This window comes from Gorilla gorilla, chromosome 2 (genome assembly GCF_029281585.2).
Source record: "Gorilla gorilla gorilla isolate KB3781 chromosome 2, NHGRI_mGorGor1-v2.1_pri, whole genome shotgun sequence".
NCBI lineage: Eukaryota > Metazoa > Chordata > Mammalia > Primates > Hominidae > Gorilla > Gorilla gorilla.
Window position 1 is genome coordinate 74,873,813 of NC_086017.1, and position 19,844 is coordinate 74,893,656.

Sequence of the window (19,844 nt, forward strand, 5' to 3'; positions counted from 1 at the left end):
ATTAATGAACTGTTAGGAATATCGGGAGAAATAAGAGCAGGACAGTCTAGTCTCAGATGAAAACAACAAAGAGAACAATTAACATCAGTAAGACCTCGGGTGCCATGTGTATTACAGCACAAAGATCTTTGGCTGGGCTCCGTTATTCCCCATTCAGGCATAATTAGTTTGGGTATCTTAGGAGCCTCTCTGGGTCTACAAAACTCAGTTGGATGATGAGCTAGGTCCTTTTCGGTTCTCACAGGGTATAATTGCATGATTTCCTTAAGCAGAATTCAGATTTCTTGACATCAAGGGGGAAAATCTCTTTCTCTTGCTTCTGCATGAGTAAATATTGTTTAAAATAAAAATTAAGAATGAACACATTTGCTCCTTAAAAGCAAATCATATGAGATGAGTGCATATTAAGTGAACAAAGTTAGATGGGGGCGGGGGGGGACTAACCATCCCTAGGGGGCCCACGGATTTCAGTAGAAATTTCCATGGAGTTATTATGAAGGATAACTTCCCTGAGGCTTTAGCCCCTGCGTGATGGATTCAAGAGCTTTACTTAAAAGTCAGCCTGTACTGGCTTGTAGAAAGCTTTCAGCCTCTTTTTGCAAGTCATTTTTCAGCTTCCTGGTAATGAACAAAACAGGTCTGATAATTTTCAATAATAATCTCAGGAAATGTGTGGTGTAGGACTGCAGCTTTCAAGCAGTTGACACAGAAATCTAGTTCAGTCAGTGTGGAGAGTGGTGCCTGAAGACGCCTTCTGTGTTTTGGGATCAGCCAGGAGCGCTGTATCAGCCACAACAAGGATATATTTTGACTGGTTTTCATCAGTTTGACTTGAGTGGGTTTTTTTTCTTTTTCTTTTTCTTTTTTTTTTTTCTGCCTCTTGTAAAAGCATTTGGCTCTGAAGCAGAAAAAGAGTTTTTTAGTTGTAATTCAAAGTACTCTTATTGTCTCATAAAATGTGAGCTGGAAGATTTACCTTATGGTTTGGCTGCTGGCTGGAAGTAAGAAGTAAGCAAGAGTCCAGTGCATCGGGGGAAAGTATTAAATGACCCCTTAAGATTCTCTTTAGCCTGAAATTATGGTCCGTACCCTTTTCACCCTGAGCAGAATTCCCAATAGGTCCTTGAATGAGGAGATCTGGGAGAAACATGCCTTCTTTGGTCAGAATGAGCACCCCAAATATAATAATCCAAAAGAAAAATAGCAACATCTTAAGGAAATGGTTTTGACTGAGATCTTCCAAGACACAATAGTATGTGCTGACTCAGGGAAATAGGGCGACATGCTGAAAACATTTGCAGGCCTGGAAAATAACTGGTTTAATAATTCAAGATGCTTTTAAGTTACACAAAACTACATAAAAACAAATAAACCTCCATTCCCAAAGTGATGTTAATATATGAGCCACTCGTGAAATGAAAGAAACAGAGCTTAAAGTCTGATGCAAATTCAGCTTTGTGAAACTCTTAAACAACTGACAAAGAAATTTACCACCCCACACTACATCCCAAATGGACTAATGGAAATATTCTTTTCATGACTTCAAAATATTTAGATGAAAAGTGAAATATTTAGTCAATACCCTAGATGTATTTTCATCTGGGTACCATGCATCTGAGTGTTTCCAAGGGGATTTTCCAAGTGTTCCTAGGATATACATCAGGGTGTCTCAACCCTGGCACTAGTAGCACTAGTAATGCTTTGGACTGGATAATTCTTTGTTGAGGGAGTTGTCTCCTGCAAAGTGGGATATTTAGCAGCATTTTTAGTTTCTACTCATTAGACACCAGTAGCATTCCCCAAGTTGTGACAACCAAAAATGTCTCCAGATATTGCTAAATGCAAAATTGCCAGGAGCTAAGAATATACTTCATTTTTACTCATTAAATCCTAAATGCATCCTATGAGATACTGTTTCTGTTATGATCCTATTTGTTCCAACTTTATAAATAACTAAATGTGGCTTAGAATGTATTAAGTGACCTGTTCGATTTCACAGTCTACTAAAGACAGGACTTCAACAGAGTCTACACTCTTTGTCCTAACACTGTAGGCACTCACAATTTGACTTAAACAATACTGTAGATGCTCTATGGTCTAAGAGTTCCAAACATACAGAAATAAACACTTTCTTCAAAGAATCACAGAATGACTCTATTCAAATGTCTTCTCAGTTCAAAGATGTACATTGGAAGTCAGGAAGGACCACACAGTTGTCCATGCCTGGATGTGGGTAGCTGAGCCATATGTAATTGCTTCCATTTGCTGCTTATTACTTGTACATTCTTTCAGTTGCCTGAGTGGATAGCTAAGTCTAAAGAGCCCATCAGATCCATCATAAAGCAGATGGTGAAAACACTAGTTGACAGTAAACATATTGTGACAATGGAAAGGGAAGAGAATTTGTGAGATAAACATGCCTAAGGTTTTCTGTTTACTAGCCCTGGAAATTTTTGAAAATTAACTTATTTTAGCTTCTCATTCCTTTATCTGAAAAAGAATAATTGTAGCTATCTTACAAGGTTGTTGTAAGAAGATAGTACATGCAAAGCCCATGATATAGAACTTGGTATGTAATAGGCACTTGATATATGGCAGCCATTATTGTGATTCATTTAATGGCTATGAGACACAACAGGAGATCCCTCTATTTTCACGAGATGATTGGTGGAGGAGAGGAACCTGATAATGTTTACTGAGCTTTTACTACATGCCAAGCAAGCACTGTACCAAGTGCTTTACATGAATTATCGGATTTCATTCATGAAGTTGATTCCTTGCTGGTTATATTAAGCACTCTTTCTTTTGGTTTGTTTACTTATCTAGTATCTGTCTTACTTACAGGAGGGCAAGGAGCATGTCTGTTTTATTCTCTGCTATATACCAGTGCCTTATACCTCAATCAATGTTTGCTGAATTAATAAATTAATGAATCTGTGAAAGAAAGGATGAGCCCTCTAGAAATGATCTTTGACTCTCTTCTATCAGGTGCTCTTGATTCTTTCACAAGCAGCATTTCTGGGATGCATTCATTTCTTTATCATTCCTACAGCCATAGGCCTGCTCCTGACTGTCACGGCCTTAAGTCTGGACTGTGGCAGCCACATCATAATTCTTATGTGGTTCTAGCTTCTTCTCACTCCCAGCCAAGCTCCTCACTGCTGCCAGGGTAATATTCCTCCCACACCCTCATCAAGAAGCCTCGGATGGATCATTGTCATGGACTAGGTCCAGACAAGCATCTTCCACTCAGAACCAAAACCTTTCATGATGGACCCCAGCTTTCCCTAACCCACCTCACCTTCTACCATTTACCAATCCCGCCATTTATTTGGTGTATAGTTTATTAGCTGCCTCTCAGTACCAGGTACTGTGTCCTAGGTACACTTCAATCAAACATGCTTCCTGTCCTATAGAGCATAAAATATATTTGGGGAGAAAAGCATAAAAACAATTGCAACACGGTATCAATCCATTTGAAAGGAGCTGTACAGGGTGCAAGGTAGGTTCCTGGGAATGTCTGTAACCCACACTTGGGAGGTCAGAGAAAGCTTCCCAGAGGAGAAAAGCTATCACCTGACATCCAAAAGAGCTTTGCTAGAAAAATAGCACAGAGAGAATACATGTGTTAACCCTTGAGAGGAATGAATATGGCTTTCTCAAACTGAAAAAAGTTATTATCTGGAGAGTAGAGTGTGAAGTAGGTGGAGGAGAGGACAGGAATGACAGATGCTTTGAAGAAGTAAGTGCCAGTCACAGAGAGGGGCTGTTACCTACTTGAACTCTACTCTGAAGACAATGAGAGATCACAAAGCAATTTTGAATAGGTTGAGATGTTACTGCTTGAGATTAAAAGGGGATGGTACTGCAATGGACACTTAAATAAGTTACCATTTCTTCCTTATAAAATATAGGCTTATAAAACAAATTCACACAGCTGTAAAGGAAATGTCAACTACAGTGTAGAAAGGTGATTTTGGCCTTGGAGCCTGGGAGAGATCTGAAGAGCCCACACTCAGGTCTTGCATGAGCTCTGTCAACAACTTTGGTTCTGCTCTGTGCCTCGGCTTCCTCATCTGTCAAATAACAGGGATTAACTGACTATATGACCTCCCAGGCCTCTCCCAGCTCCTCCCTTCTCTGAATCCTGGCCAGTGGTCATAAGGCTGAAGATTTGCTAAGAGTCACCCTTGAGGAGCTTGTTCTAAACTCACTCTCCAAACGCAGGTATTGTAAATGCTGACATTAAAAAAAAAGGTACTCCAGGTGAATCTCAGGCAGGGAGGGATTCCTCAGACAAAGCTTTGAGAAACTGAGAAAAATGAGTCTCTTCATTTAAACAGGAATGAAGCCTGGGAAGGCCCACTCCTTCAGCCACTGGCCTGTGAATCATCAAAAGGAGACTCAATCCCGCAATTAAACCTTTAGAACGTAGAAGCCAAATAAGAATAGATCATCTCAAGGAATTGAAATGGACAGAATAAAAATCCCCCTTTAGTGCTGTAGTGCTGTGCCCTGCCCCGTGCCAAGCACTTGATCCTCATTACTGCCTGTTAGTCACAGCCGGCTGCACGGGCAGATGGGCTGCATGGTCAGGTTCTGAAGCTAGGGGTCACAACCAGGGAGCAAGGACGCCTTTGGCCTTTGTGGTGAGGCGCACACATCACAAATGATGACAGGCTTTGGTTAGCTTTTCTAACATCCCATCATTTGGTCATTGATGTTTTTGCCACATATCGAACAGGTTTGCCCTTTGCTTTCATGTTGCTTCCCTAACATCTTTTCATTTTAACTGAAACAACTAACGTGTCAAGATATTACCATAATATATGATTGAAAATATGCCACTTTTTGAGAATGTGCTCAAGGGAATCTCCCACATTCCCCTTGCCTTCCAGCTATGCCATGAAGTAGGTAAGATCAAAATCGAATTCTTCTAAGAATTCATCTATGGAAATCTTTGCAGGAAATAATCCATCAACTTTGAGATAGGCAGGCCCTTAAAACCAGGGTGATTCCCTGCATACAAAACCATAACTAATGTCAAATTAGAATAAGCCTAACATCCGGTACTCTCAATCAACAAGAAAAAAAAATGGAACCTAAGGAGAATAAGATTTCAAAGGCGAAGTGCAGATTCAGAATTAACCAAGGAAATAGGTGTTCTGACATTAAGAAATATTTCTTGTTGTCACCGTCAGAATATTTTTGGCATTGAGGAGATGACACAAGAGCCTAAATAGGATAAGAATACTGAGCTTTTAAGCAGCATTTGCCTTGATTTTTACTTTAAATTCACTGGACCCTTCTGCTGCAAAGATCAATTTCCAGAGGGAACTTATTCACCAAGATCCAGTACTAATTACTTTGTCAGTGTAACTCCCATGGAGAAGAAAGCTCATATCTTAGAGGACAGGGCAGCATAAGTGGGGCAAAATGGACTTCGGAGGCAGACAGACCTGGATTTGAATGCTGGCTCCACCACTCTCTAGCTGTGTGTCTTTGTCAAGTTGCAAAACTTCCCAAAGCCTATGCTTCCTCAGCTGTAATGGGAATAACAACCAGGAATTTAAAAATGTATTATAAGAATGAGAGGCTGGGCACAGTGCTTCATGCCTGTAATCCCAGCGCTTTGGGAAGCCGAGGCGGATGGATCACTTGAGGCCAGGAGTTAAGACCAGCCTGGCCAACATGGTGAAACCCCGTCTTTATTAAAAATACAAAAATTAGCCAGGTGTGGTGGCATGCACCTGTAATCCCAGCTACTTGGGAGGTTGAGACATGAGAATCACTTGAAGCTGGGAGGTAGATGTTGCAGTGAGATGAGATCACGCCACTGCATGCCTCTACAACCTCCAACTCAGAAGCCTGTTAGAAAATGAGCTTCTGAACCTGGAAAACTGTGCACTGTTCTACAGACTCAGCCAAAACAGGCCATGTGTCTCAACAATCTCCACAGTAGTACAAAGGTTTCCTTACAGTCTAGTAGCAGGCATTGTTTAATGCAGGGATTTTCAACATTCTATTGCCAAAAATTCCATTAAATCATGTTTTTGAAGCTCTTGCATACAAAATAGGTGATATTTATTCAACAAAGTATTGTTTCACTTCTTATTAATCTAAGGTATAAAAAATTTTCCCATAGAGGTTTTGAATGAACACCATTCATTCATCAGTAAATGTCTATGCAGTACTATGTGTGATATGCTGGGGACACAATGCTGACAGAGACCTGATTCATGCTCGCAGTTTGTTGGGAAGATGGACAAGTGAAAGCCATGACAGTGACAAAGAGCCGTGACAAGGCAAGTGCAGAGTGTTAAGGGAGTCTATGGAAGAGGCATTGCCTGTGACTTGGAGAGTTAGGAATGACTTTCTGGAGGAAGTACATCAGTCCCAGGACTTGAAGGATAAGTGAGAGAGAGCCAAGAAAGACAACACAGGGAGAAAGCTTTGGACAAAGGGAATGATGTGTGCAAGTCTTTGGGATGAGTGAACAAGCTGAATTCCATAAAGGAAACATTTTTGGTATGGCTGAAGTGTGACCTTCCCAACACATTTAGTCCTGTGCTGCCTCACGTTGGTCAAGTGGTTGATTTCAATTAGGCTTTTCGCCAGTATCTTCCAGATCACTGCCTCCCTCACAGATCTTCCAGGGTTTGTAGAATCCCAGCTGAGAATAGTCAAGGGCTTTGGTCCAAACAAATCAAGCTAATTTCCCAACTCCACAGTTGAGTGTCTACACTGCCTTGGGCAGTGCGCTTATTTTTGAGTCTCAATTTCCACATCTATGAACGAAAGAATATCTAGCTTGTCGAGTAGTTGGGACCATTAAATATATTGATGACTCTCTACTGAGGTACCTAATGGATTCCTTGACACACAGTAGGCACTCAATAAATCACAACCATCCCATTAGCCACCAGTGAGAGCTGAATTCTGTAAACTTCCAACTGGCAAATGCTGATATGGTTAATGGCTGCAGTAAAAACCCAGGTGTATCAAATTTAGTTTTCGGTTTTTGAAGACAAAAATCTTCAATAATAATTATACACTGATAATTCTCGCTACTTTTGATTACTATGACCCAGATACCGTGGAAAGCATTTATATTAAATTTTTATTTAACCCTTACAACCATGCTATGAGATCATTTGTATTTCTACAAAAGAAAAAGCCTCTTGATCTTAACTACATTTTCACATTTGGAGTTAAACAGTTTCATTTCCTGCACAAGTTCCCAGGGACTTTAATCTGAAAATATGCATTATCAAATCTAAGATAGAGGAAAACAGTCTAAAGGGTTTTCCAGATGTATTTGACAATTAAATCCCATTTTGATTGGATGCAAATTAAAATTTCATTGAGATGTACTTTGTGAAATGCTAAAATATTATCAGCACTATTTTATACCTGAGAAAACTGGGCCTCAGAGAAGTTAAGCAACTTTCCTGTTGTCAAACAGCTAATAAGCGGGAGGGATTATGATTTGAAACCAGGTCTTTCTTGCTCCAAAAACATACACTTGGCCACTGGACAATTATTTCAACAGAGCTCCAATTCTTAGAAAATATGTAAGGTACAAGGCTATAGGTTGTTACACTAAAACCCTAACAATTCTGGATAGAACAGTCTGAACAAGCACCAAAAAAAAAACCCCTTGCATACCAAGTCAGGAGTCTTAGTCTTAAAGGACAGCACCCACTCCTAACACAGGAAAAAAGGAAGGAAAAAAAAAAAAAAGCCGCCCTGGTTCCACACGACCAACGTTTCCCTGCTGTCAAGTGACTGAAACCCTCACACTACACTCAAACATACACTTACCTCACTACTTCTCAACATAGCCTAGTCTGCTGGTCCCGCGATTCAAAACACAAGCTCCACCTATAGTGGCCCATACCTTTCCCTATTTTAGTGGTGCTTAGTGACAGCTCACATCTGGTTTTTCCCTCAGCAAAGGCAACTGCAGCTCACTGCTGAGAATATTACTAAAGCAAATAATTCATTTAGCCCAAACCTAATAATCCCTCCTCAAAACTCAGAGAATATGAAAAAGAATTGCCCCTTCTAGTTCCCTCGGCATTATGGGAACAGGTAAGACTTTCATTTACTTCAGCAGTCCATATGTTTGAAGGTCAAACAACACCTGGGTATTTCTTTGAAATGAACTAATTGAGCCTGGATGATTTAGAGTTAGTCTTGCTGAAAGACTCACTGGATCTTCAATGGTAACGCAAGACCTGCTTCTGAAAACTCTGGATTCCTCCAACCCCAGCTTTATCAAATGGCAAAGAATATTTGATGCTGTTCAAAGATTAAGGCCTGGATCAAACTGAGTAAAAAGAAAGAGAAAGGATTGCTTTCAAACTACTATGAAAAAGAGCCTTGGCCCCAGGTGTTCAGAGTGGTAAAGAAATCAGAGCCAGCCAAAGGGAAATCAGGCAGAGGGCCTAGAAAGGAATACTTTTCAAATGCTAAGTGTGCATAGAGAGCAACTGGGAGGCATCTTGACAATGCAGGATTCCCACCTGGTTTTTCCCTTGTATTCCTCCCCACTTCCTTTTTTTTTTTTTTTTTTTTTTTTTGAGACAGGGTCTCGTTTGGTCACCCAGGCTGGAGTGCACTGGCACAACCACAGCTCACTGCAGTCTCAACCTCTTGGGCTCAAACAATCCTCCCACCTCAGCCTCCCAAATAGCTGGGACTGCAGGTATGTGCCACCATGCCCAGCTAATTTTTGTAATTTTTTTTGTGGAGACGAGGTTTCTCCTTTTCCAAGCCTAAACTCCTGAGCTCAAGTAATCCACTTGCCTTGGCTTCCCAAAGTGCTGGGATTATAGGCGTCATATGGTTTGGCTGTGTCCCCGCCCAAATCTCATCTTGAATTGTAGCTCCCATAATTCCCATGTGTTGTAGGAGGGACCTGGTGGGAGATACTTGATTCATGGGGGCAGTTTCCCCCATAGTGTTCATGTGGTAGTGAATAAGTGTGGTAGTGAATTCATGTGGTAGTGAATTCATGCGGTAGTGAATAAGTCTCATGAGATCCAACGATTTTATAAGGGGAAACCCCTTTTGCCTCACTTCTCTCTTGCCTGCCACCATGTAAGATGTGCCTTTCGCCTTCTCCCATGATTGTGAGGCTTCCCCAGCCACGTGTAACTGTGAGTCCATTAAACCTCTTTTTCTTTATAAATTACCCAGTCTCAGATATGTCTTTATCAGCAGCATGAAAATGGTCTAATAAAAGGTGTGAGCCACTGCTCTCAGCACTGTTCCCCTTTTAGCTGGTTTTCACGGAAACCTCGTTCATAGGAACACACCAAATTAACACATACAGAGACCAGTTTGATTCAGATTGGGAGAAATGCATCGACTTCACCTATTTGTTTGCATCATATGCTGCCATGAATACTAATTGGTTAGTTTGGTTTATGTCAGGTGACTTCTATCTGAAAGCCAAAGGTGGTCTCAAGGTGGAAAATCCCCTCTTTGCCTATTGGTCCTCCAGTTTCACAAACACATAGGACCTTGTATTTGTCTGTATCATTTTCACTGGCACTGTGGTGAAGTATTTCCCCACTGGACTATTAATATCTTATTCTGCACTTGACTGTGAACTCCATGTGGATCCCTGCCCATCTTGGTCATAACTGCATTAATAACTGAATAAATCATAACTGAATTATTAATAGTCATAACTGAATTAATAAACGAATGGCATTAGAAACCAGTGACCGGGCTAACAAGAGCTTTCTGGGGCAAATACATTGGGTGATACATAATTTTTTTAAAAAATGGAGAAAATGTACAACCATTTATTTTCATCTTATAATTTTAAAATGTACATATTTACCAAGAATTATATTGTTTGGTTTCAACCACACTCAACCATTATGATTGAGGGAGAGTATGGAAACTGAAATAATAACAATAGAGTATAATAATAATAATGATCAGAGCTAAGATTTATGAAGGACTTGTGTGTCTGGCCCTGTGCTAGGTTTTGTTTATGTATTACCTCATATAATTGCCTCAACCAATCTATGAGGTAGGTATCTCCACTTTATAAAATGAGGGGACTGGGAGCTGCCCATGAGGATTCCAATATGCCTGTGCTCTCAAACAGTAGGCAGAGACTATACAGGAAGCTTCATTCATTCATTCATTCAACAAATATCTGAGTATGTACTATTACTATCCTAGAACTAAATAGTGCAGATAATAAACAAAAACACATACCATCTCAATTCTTTCGGTGTTTATAGTATAGTAGGGGAGATAGATGTTAATCAATAACCACACAAAAATGACAAATACACAGCTGTTTTAAGTGTTATAAAGGAGCAATATATATCATTAGGAGAAATTGGTCCTAGGCAGCTTTATTGAGCTGAGACCTGAGGGAGGAGTAGATGTTAACCAGAGAAGGAGAAGAAGGAGAAGTGTTCAAGGAACAAGGAAGAGCTGTGCAAAGGCCCTGTGGTAGGAGGAAACGTATGCTTAATGAGGGAATAAAAGCAAGCTATGAGAGTCTGGAACATGAGAGCAAGAGACTGTATATAGCCAGAAAGGTAGCTGGGCCCTAGAGCAGTGGTTTCAAGACTTGAGTATATACATCAGAATCACTTGGAAGGCTTGTGAAAACACAATCTGTTGGACCGCTTCCCCGGAGTTTCTGACTCAGCAGATCTAAAGTGAGACGTAAGATGTTGAATTTCAAAACACACTACTGGGTGATGCTGATGTATTCCAAGACTACACTTTGAGAACCACTGCCCTAGACTAGGTAGCACCTGGTGAGCTATGGGGCCGATTTCTGACTGTGTCCTAAGAAGAATGAAAAATAATGGAAGGATTCTAAGCTTGGGAGTGACGTGATGCAATTTACATTTTGAAAAATTCAGGGTAGAGACAAGATGGTAGAGAGGTCAGGGTGGATGCAGGTAGATCAGCCCAAGGATAAGCTGCAGTGCTCAGAAAAGACACCATTGTGGCATGGCCTAAGGTGATGGCCAAGGAGGTAGACAGAGGTAGGTAGATTCAAGAGAGATTTAGTCGGTGAAATGAGTAGAACTTGGTGATGAATAAGGGGGTTAAGGGAGAGATTAGCTGTTTGGCTTCTGCGTGAGCAAGTAGACAGAACAGTGGTGTTGTTCAGCGAGAGAGATCCTGGAAGAGGACCAGGCCTGGGAGAGAAGATCATGAGCTCAGTCTTGGACATGCTGAATGCAAGGTACCTTCAAGGCATTCAAAAGATGGTAGGTAGACAGTTGATATATGGGTCTGGAGTTAAGGGCAAGATGAAGACTGGAGATAAAACCATGAGTCATCTGAGTATATATGCAACTTGAAACCACAGGGGTGGATGAGATCACTGGGTAGAGAAATTAGAGTAAGAACAGAGGGCCTAGGACCTCCAACAGCTAATGGCTGGGTAAAAGAAAAAGAACCTACAAAGGCGGACAAGGAACACTAGGAAAAAAAAACAGAGAGAATTGTGCCCAGAAATCAGGGAAAGGGAAGAAACAGTAGGCAATAGTACCAGTGATGCTCGGATGACAACTAAGATGAAGACTAAAGAATGTCTGTTTAGGAATGTGGAGGTAACCATGGTGAGAGGTAATTTGGTGAGGAAGGAGAGGAGAAGTTGGGACTAGGCCACCACTGACATTGGGGGAAGAGAGTGTTTAATCTCCAACCTTCACTTAGTATTATTTTCAATATCCTTCCCTCCCAGTTATAGCCCAAACACGTTATTTTCCCTCCCTATTCACTGCCAAATGAATCAGAAGTTCACTCTCCTTTTTTTTTTTTTACCTCCCACTTACTCTTCCTGCAACTCTAATTTGAATTATGGCCTATGAATATTTTTACTAAAAATTACAATTTATCTATTTTTTATTTGTTTCAACACACAGAATAGTTGCAAAAATTTACCTGCTCTTAACAAGAAAGATATCATCTCTGATTTGTCACTAAAGGAGATCTCAAGAATATGAGGCTGTAGGTCCTGATCTTATTTCTCTCACTGGCCAATTAACTTTGGAGAATGGGCAATCATTTGACTATTTACTGACTAGACCAGAGTAATGTAAAGGCAATGTAAAGTTAAAGATCTCACAAGTCCTTTACTTATGTGAGAAGTCTGCCTAAGTGGGAAAACAATTTACTTTTCTAGTGCAAATCACTCTCTGCTCGATAGCAAATTTAGAATCTGGAATTCAGAGCCGGTTAAATCAGGACACAAACCTTGGATTTGTAACTTTCCACTGGTGCAAACTTGGACAAGATATTCAATATCTCTGAGGCTTATTTTTAAATTTATGATTTAAAAAGCATAACAATACTACCTTAAAATATAGTTGTAAAGTATTAACTGCTCAGCATACTTTGTGTTAAACAATTCCATTATAACAGAGTCACTCTAGTGGTGCTCAAGCAACCACAAAAGAGAAGAATAAGAAACAGTCATACAAGAAAGCATGTTTTCTAAATAATATCCTTAAATCCTGAATAATTTGTCTGGGCTTTTCTATATTAGCCCCTTTAAAACACTTTTAAATCTATTACACTTTCAAATTCATTCACCATGAATTGTGCCCTCTTCAACCATTATTGAACTCATCCAAAAAGGGGTTTGTTGAAGGTGCTTTTCAAAATTCAATACTCATTTCAGGTAAATGTTTATTTTTTAAAACAATTTTTAATTAAGTAAAATTAAATACTCCAAAGTTTTTACTATTTAATTTCTGTTTAAATAAAAATAAGAAATCAGGTGGTTATAAAACAAGAGAGAAATACATGAATGGAACTAGTTGATTTAATTTAGCCTTGTGCAAATAAAACAACCATATGAAAAAAACAGCAAGGAAATCATGGCCTAACACAGTTCCCTAGGGAAAAGAAGCAGAATAGACAATGGAAATGTATACCATTCATTCATTTTTTCATTCATTAAATCAGTTCTGAATACTTAGTAAAAGGCCCAGGGCTAGGATCAAAACCAAAATAAATAGCTTTCGTTGTTGATTTTGAATTTCCATCTTGCCAGGTACAGCCTTGACTCATTGTTGAAAGTAGATGTAGAGCCAGCAGGTTGGATGCCAAGGAGAAGAGAAGAGGTGTGCTTTATGTATGGGTTCCATGGAGCTCCAGTGGCACAATCAGTTAGTGCACGGTCCTTACATGTGTGGATTCTCTGCAATTTGCTACAAGAAAAACAAATAATTACTGCATCAAAATTTCCACATTGAGTTTACCTGCCTATGTCCAAGCCAACGGCAAGAGAAATGCCATTCAGAAAAAGTTCTCCATCCAGTAGCATCATTGATCAACTCACCAAAATAGTAATAATACTAATGATGACCACGATGATGATTGTGATGATGATGATATGAGTCTTTACCTAGTATTTAAAAGCAATGCACATGTATTTACCTGTGTTATCTCTTTCTCCCTGGCAAAAACCTCAGGGTAGGAAGACTATTACAATCTCCATTTTATAGACAAGGAAACTGAAGATAGGATAGGTTAAGGAATTTGTTCAAGGTCACACCAGTATAAGTGGAAGGATAAGACCTAAAAGTATTTTTTCTATGGTGTTGCTCCCATTTTAAAATTAAATTGCTTTTGGCTCCAAAATAAATAACCCAATTTGTAGATTTTTAAAATTCTATATCCTTATTTGCCCTACCAAAGGACCCTTTGATGGTCATAATAATCACTACAAATCAAGGTTAAAACTACATTTCTCCCCCCAGTGGACCCCCTTTTCTGATCTACTCGGCAAAGCAGCTCAGTTTTCATCCTAGAAAACTAGCCTCCCCCAACACCTCTCCTGGCAGGGAAGCCCCTTCTGATAGGCCCTTGAGCGCTTTCTGTAAATTAATCACTCTGGATCCTGAAGCTCAGCAAAACTTTCTTAGTCTAACCCAAGAGCAGTAACTATTTCTCGCACCAAAAGAATGCTCTCCCTCACTGCCATAAAGGCCTCTGAGAATAGCCAAAAGGAAATGGCAGGACTGCTATTCACTCTGAGGTCATCTATAGTACTGGTGGCCTGTAGACCTGAGCAGAAAGGATAGTCCTTCATTGGGGTAAGAGTTTCTAGCCACAAACTTTTTGTTTTGTTGTAACAATTTTTTTTTCAAGGACAGTATCATCTTCTTTAAGGAAGTTTTTGCCTTTCATGGGTCATTTCGAATTTTTGCCGAGACACAGCCTTGGCTAGATCAGCATCAGATCCCTGTACCATCTGGGGGGTTATTTTTTAAATACAAGATCTAATCATTTTATGCTAAGGGGCTATATTCTTTGTGAAATTCTAAAGGCCAGTAAAACCACAAAGATCCTACTTTTAATTCAGCATAGGTTGCTGTGTCTTTAAACCAAAGGTATTCCTAGTTCAAAATGGAATAAACTTTTGAGAGCATTTATTATATTCAGCCTCTGTGCTTAAAGGTAATATATATAAACTATTGCTTTTATAATCCCTACACGAACTCTTGAATGTGAGAATTATTGTGAATTCCATTTTACTGATGAGAACATGGTTAAGTAACTTGCTCCAAATATTGACAATTTTTGAAGCTAGTGATGGGTACACAGAAGACCACTGAGTTATTTTCTCTAATTTTGTTTATGTTTAAAATTGTCGATAATACAATGTTGTCATTGTTGTTGCTTTTATAGTAACTTTCCAGAAGACCCCTAGTTCATGAGTAGAGTCTGGGGTTTTAAACCCAAATCTATTAGCCTGCAAAGCCCAAGCTCTTAAACATGACCATACTGTTGAATATTGCCCAGTTGACAGTTTTAGCCAACGTCTACCTGATGCCAGAACAGCTTCCTAGAAAACCAAAACCTAAACCAAAGTCAGTCTATTTGATGTACTCAGCAGCAGGCAACCACCCTGAAATGATTCTTGGATCAAAATTCTTGAGTATATCAAATTACAAAAAGCGTTTTCTTGGTGAAAATGCCTAATTTTCAGAGTAATCAAAGCTGCATCCTTACCACCAATAAGCTTTATTTATTTAGCGTACCATTTCTGGTCTAAACAACCTCTCCTTAATGGGTATGTCAGGCCCAAGAACAGCAAAGATGGCATCTGGGTGCAATCTCAACATAAAATGAGCACCACATTTACTGTTTCCTGGTTATTTAGCCCTCAGCATGGAAATCCATCTTAAACAACGACTGGGGGATCTTTGAGCCTGGGTCTACATGATCTTTTTATTAAACACCTAACCAGCAATATGCAGCTCGTGTTTCTGTAACTGATCACTATTGCTTTTATGACTTTATTCTCTTGTTTATTAAAGCGACACATAAAATATACTTGTTTTCTAAGTGAAAGCAATACATTTATTTTCTCCTGGTAAAATCTTACAAGACCCTGTGATACATCCTGCCATCCTCGAATATTGGGAAACCAGGCTTAAGATTTATCCTGACACCAAATCTCTCATCATAATTATGAACAATTTCTAGCTCCAACTATTGGAGACTTTACCCCCATGCCTTGCCACTTCATTTTATCTTTGAGGAAACATGAGATTTCTCCCTCTTGCCAAAGTTTGGTTTAAGTGGACCTCAGACTTGCCTGAGGGATAGTTTCTGGAGAAGCATGGAGTTCTGGGAAGCCTCAGCCATCTCTCAGGGGAAAAGCGTTGCTTAGTTTGTAAAAAGAAAAAAGAGAAACTTCTCTGTAGAGCTTAAGAACATAAGCTGAACTGGGGGAAAGGCTGTTGGGGTGTGTTCTTATCACAAAAATGGCTTATTAAGATAATACTTCTCAGCAGAGACCCCTCTGCAGCTATGGTATTTAAACAGAAGGAAAGCATTTTGATGCACTGAAGACGCTGATAAAGAAGCCATACAACAGCCACTTCCTTGGCCAAATCCGTTATTCCATAAACATCCACACCAGATATAAATAATTTAAATATTGAAAAAATATAAAAAGCCTATCTACCTACCTCTTGCTAAAATAAATTACTAAAAATTGATGTATTTGAGCAAACCAGTTATCGCAGCACTAGGGAGAAAGATGTAAAGCTGAACAGAAGTTCACCCCACTCCATGCCCATCCCAGCCCCCACTACAGTGAATTTAAGCAAATATGATCTTGTAATTCTCAGATTTGATTTCTTAATCCAGGAGTTTTTAATGCTTATCAAGCCCTACATCTCCTTTCTATTATGAATATTTGACAACATAACCAACAGTTTGAAAAACATTAACATGATGACTTCACTACAAGATAGAGGAGAAATAGGGAAAATTAACTTAAAATAACATTTTAAAATATAAGTGCTCAGGCATGATTACACTAGAAACATACTGATCTTTGCATCCATTTATATAAAATCATTGTTGATTTTTGAAAAGTTAGAATACACACAGAATATTGTTCATTCCTTCACTTTCCATTTGACTGTTTGAAATAAGAACTAAGGACAATCATATATACATGCATAGAATTACCGTGAGTCTGACAGCTACAAACTCAAACCACTTCTCAAAGTGAAATTTCCATGAGTGGTGCTGTCATTGTTGATTGGTGATATGATATTCTGAAATGGTGAACAATGCTTGGTAAAACTCTGAAGGTAGTCAACTACAACCTATCCTCTGTAGTTGCAGTCCTGGAAAATATAATAATACTAAAGCATTGTTTATATACCTATATCTATATCTATCAATCATGTAGTCTAGGCTATACATAAAATAAATATATGCAGGTTTTCAACCACATGAATGTCCAGCAGGACATCTGAAAGTCATCCAGGACTCAGGAAAATTTACTATTTTCTGTGTCTACTTCACATATTGCAGGATGCCTGCAACTTCCAGACTTGACTCATTAAATGACAGTAGTATCTCCCCAGTTGTGACAACCTAAATCACTCCCAAAGATTTCTGAAAAGCCTTCTGATAGTCATATTCCCTCTGAGAACCAATGTCTGATGGAAATATCAAGCCAACTCTTTCCAACGCTTTCCCACAGAATTTGTGCTCTTGTCCCCACAAGGGATACCCTAGTGTCACTTTCTTCCTGGATACACCCTTTATCCCTTATAGAGCTCATACAGTCCCTCACCTTCAACATGGCCTGCCTTTAGTCTGCTGGCTGGACCAGAACTCTCCTACTTCTGAATTCCCATTACACTGATTATTTCTAGGGTTCATATCAACAACTAATTATCTGCTAACCCATGCTGTTATTTAAAAGCCTTATGAACATGCCTTATTCTCCCAAATCAACAGAAAAGCCCTTCAAAGAAGTCTTTTTAGTATTTTCTATCTCCAAAGTGCTATGGAGGCACTGTGAGACCAAGGTTGAGTTAATAAACCTTAAAGTTTGAGGAAATGGATTCCGTACTTCTGGGATGTATGAAAATGTAAATGTGGAGCAATCCAGACTGCAACTCAAGCTTCCAAGTCATTTCTCCACCTAGATGTAATTCTCACTGTACAAATTTACACCCACTCTCATTCAGATTGCCTAACGGTGTTGCTCACACCCATTTTGACCATATTTTTATGACTTTCAGGAATTAAATCCATCTACCTTTTCTAAAGCAGTATTTCTCAAACTATACTCTGTGTATACTACCTGTGCAGAATCGACTGGAGATACCTGTTAAAAACAAAACAAAACCAAAACAATACTGGATGCTGTCCCCTGGAATCCATACTTTCAGAAACACTGCTCCGTCTAATGTGTATTCAACCAATTAAGCTAATTCCTTCATCTTAAAAACCATTCACTAATATTTCCTGAATGTGACTAGGCCTTTTCCATTAAATGGGGAATCCAGTCAAAATGATAAGGCAGCCTCTAAGTCCAACCTTATAATCCTGCAGACCACAAATCTCATGAAAACCAGGCAGGCCACAAGGGGTGGAATTACTCTGGTAGCTGACCTTTAGTGATGCTGCCTAATTGATTTCAGGGCTTTGGCATTTGCCATTCACCCGTTAGTTCATCAATATTTTGACTATGTCACTTATCATTTTGCTAGACAAGCTCTATATTTTATTCCCTGATATGCTCAAATACTGTGTGTGTGTGTGTGTGTGTGTGTGTGTGTGTGTGTGTGTATTTTTTTAAGCAAATTTGTGCCAAAATTCCATGAGGAGACAATTGCGCAGGGGAAAAAAGTCAAGAATGTGAAATTCCCTGAATTATATTTCTTCTGCTGGATTTGAAACTCCAGGGGGCAATGACTATCTATCCTCTTTACTCCTATATCCTCTTTCCCTTCTCGAGTCTGGCACATATTAAATGATCTCTAAGAATGTAGAACTATTATTTGATCCAGCAATCCCACTGCTGGGCATCTATCCAAAGGAAAAAAATTATTATATTCAAAAGATACATACATATATTTGTTACAGCACTAAGTGCTACAATATGGAACCAACCTTATTGTCTATCAATGGATAATTGGATAAAGAAAATGTGGTGTGTGTGTATATGTATACATACATAGGGGGTGGGGATGGGTGTGTGTGTGTGTATATATATATATATATATACATATATATAATCATTTTGCTAGACAAGTTCTATATTTTATTCCCCGATATGCTCAAATACTGTGTGTGTGTGTGTGTGTGTGTGTGTATTTTTAAGTAAATGTGTGCCAAAATTCCATGAGGAGACAATTGCACAGGGGAAAAAGTCAAGAATGTGAAATTCCCTGAACTATATTTCTTCTGTTGGATTTGAAACTCCAGGGGGCAATGACTATTTATCTATCTATCTATCTATCTATCTATCTATCTATCTATCTATCTATCTATCATCTATCTATCTATACACACACACTATGGAATACTCTTCAGCTGTAGAAAAGAATGAAATCATGTCTTTGCAGAATCATGGATGGAACTGGAGGTAATTATCTAAGTGAAACAAGTCAAACACAGATAGACAAATATCACCTGTTCTTACTTATAAGTGGAAGCTAAATAATGTGTACATGTAGATGTAGAATGTGGAATGATAGGCAATGGAGACTCAGAAGGGTGAGGGAGTGGATGATGAAAAACTATTTAATGAATACAATGTAAGTTATTCGAGTGATGGATACCCTTTATAAAAGTGTTGATTTCACCACTATGCAATCTACGCAAGTAACAAAAGTGTACTTATACCCCATAAATTTATTGAAATTAAAAAATAAAAATAAAATGCAAATGTAAGTATGGTTTGTTAAAAAATGTATGGAATGGATGCATCATTCATATAAAATATACGGACTGAACACTCAACATTAATGATGAGTGATAATTCATTCATTGGATAAATATTTGTGAATTTCCTACTGTGTAGATTTAGCTCTGCAATGCCACTGCCACTGTTCATAAGAAGTTAAGCATCTTAACAATAACAACAGCTACATTAATAGAGTATTTAATCTGTCAGGTGCTATTCTGTGTATTTCACAGACATTACTCATTTAATCCTCAGAAACCCCAAGGAGGCAGGCACCACTATTCCCATTTTGCAGATAAGAAAGTTAATTCTTGGAGAAGTGAAGTGTCTTTCCCCTTATAAGCAGAAAAGGCAGAATTCCAGCCTAGATTTTTCTGCCTCCAAAGACTGTGCTCTTAATCACCACCCCTCTATTCTTATTTGGATGATTGGAGGTGGGGTTACAGTAAAAGACAATGATCAAAGAACTTGGGGTCCCAGAGACATACATGATGAAGTGTCAAGGGGCTATTGGTAAGGGTACAAGGGATGAATTCAGAGCCAGGAGTGACAATAGAAGGTGGCAATGGAGGTGTAGGGGTTGAGGTCACTCTTGGAAGGAGAGTGGGGTATC

At 39.1% G+C, this 19,844-nt stretch overlaps 1 long non-coding RNA gene across 1 annotated transcript in view; it reads left to right on the top strand.

The window, feature by feature from the left end:
* Positions 1-14,303, top strand: part of LOC115933979 (uncharacterized) — a 355,939-nt gene extending 341,636 nt beyond the window's left edge. Inside the window, exon 9 of the long non-coding RNA XR_010132864.1 lies at positions 13,055-14,303. This is a non-coding gene — a long non-coding RNA (uncharacterized lncRNA). The remainder of the gene's footprint in view (positions 1-13,054) is intronic.
* The last annotated feature ends 5,541 nt before the right edge of the window (positions 14,304-19,844 follow it).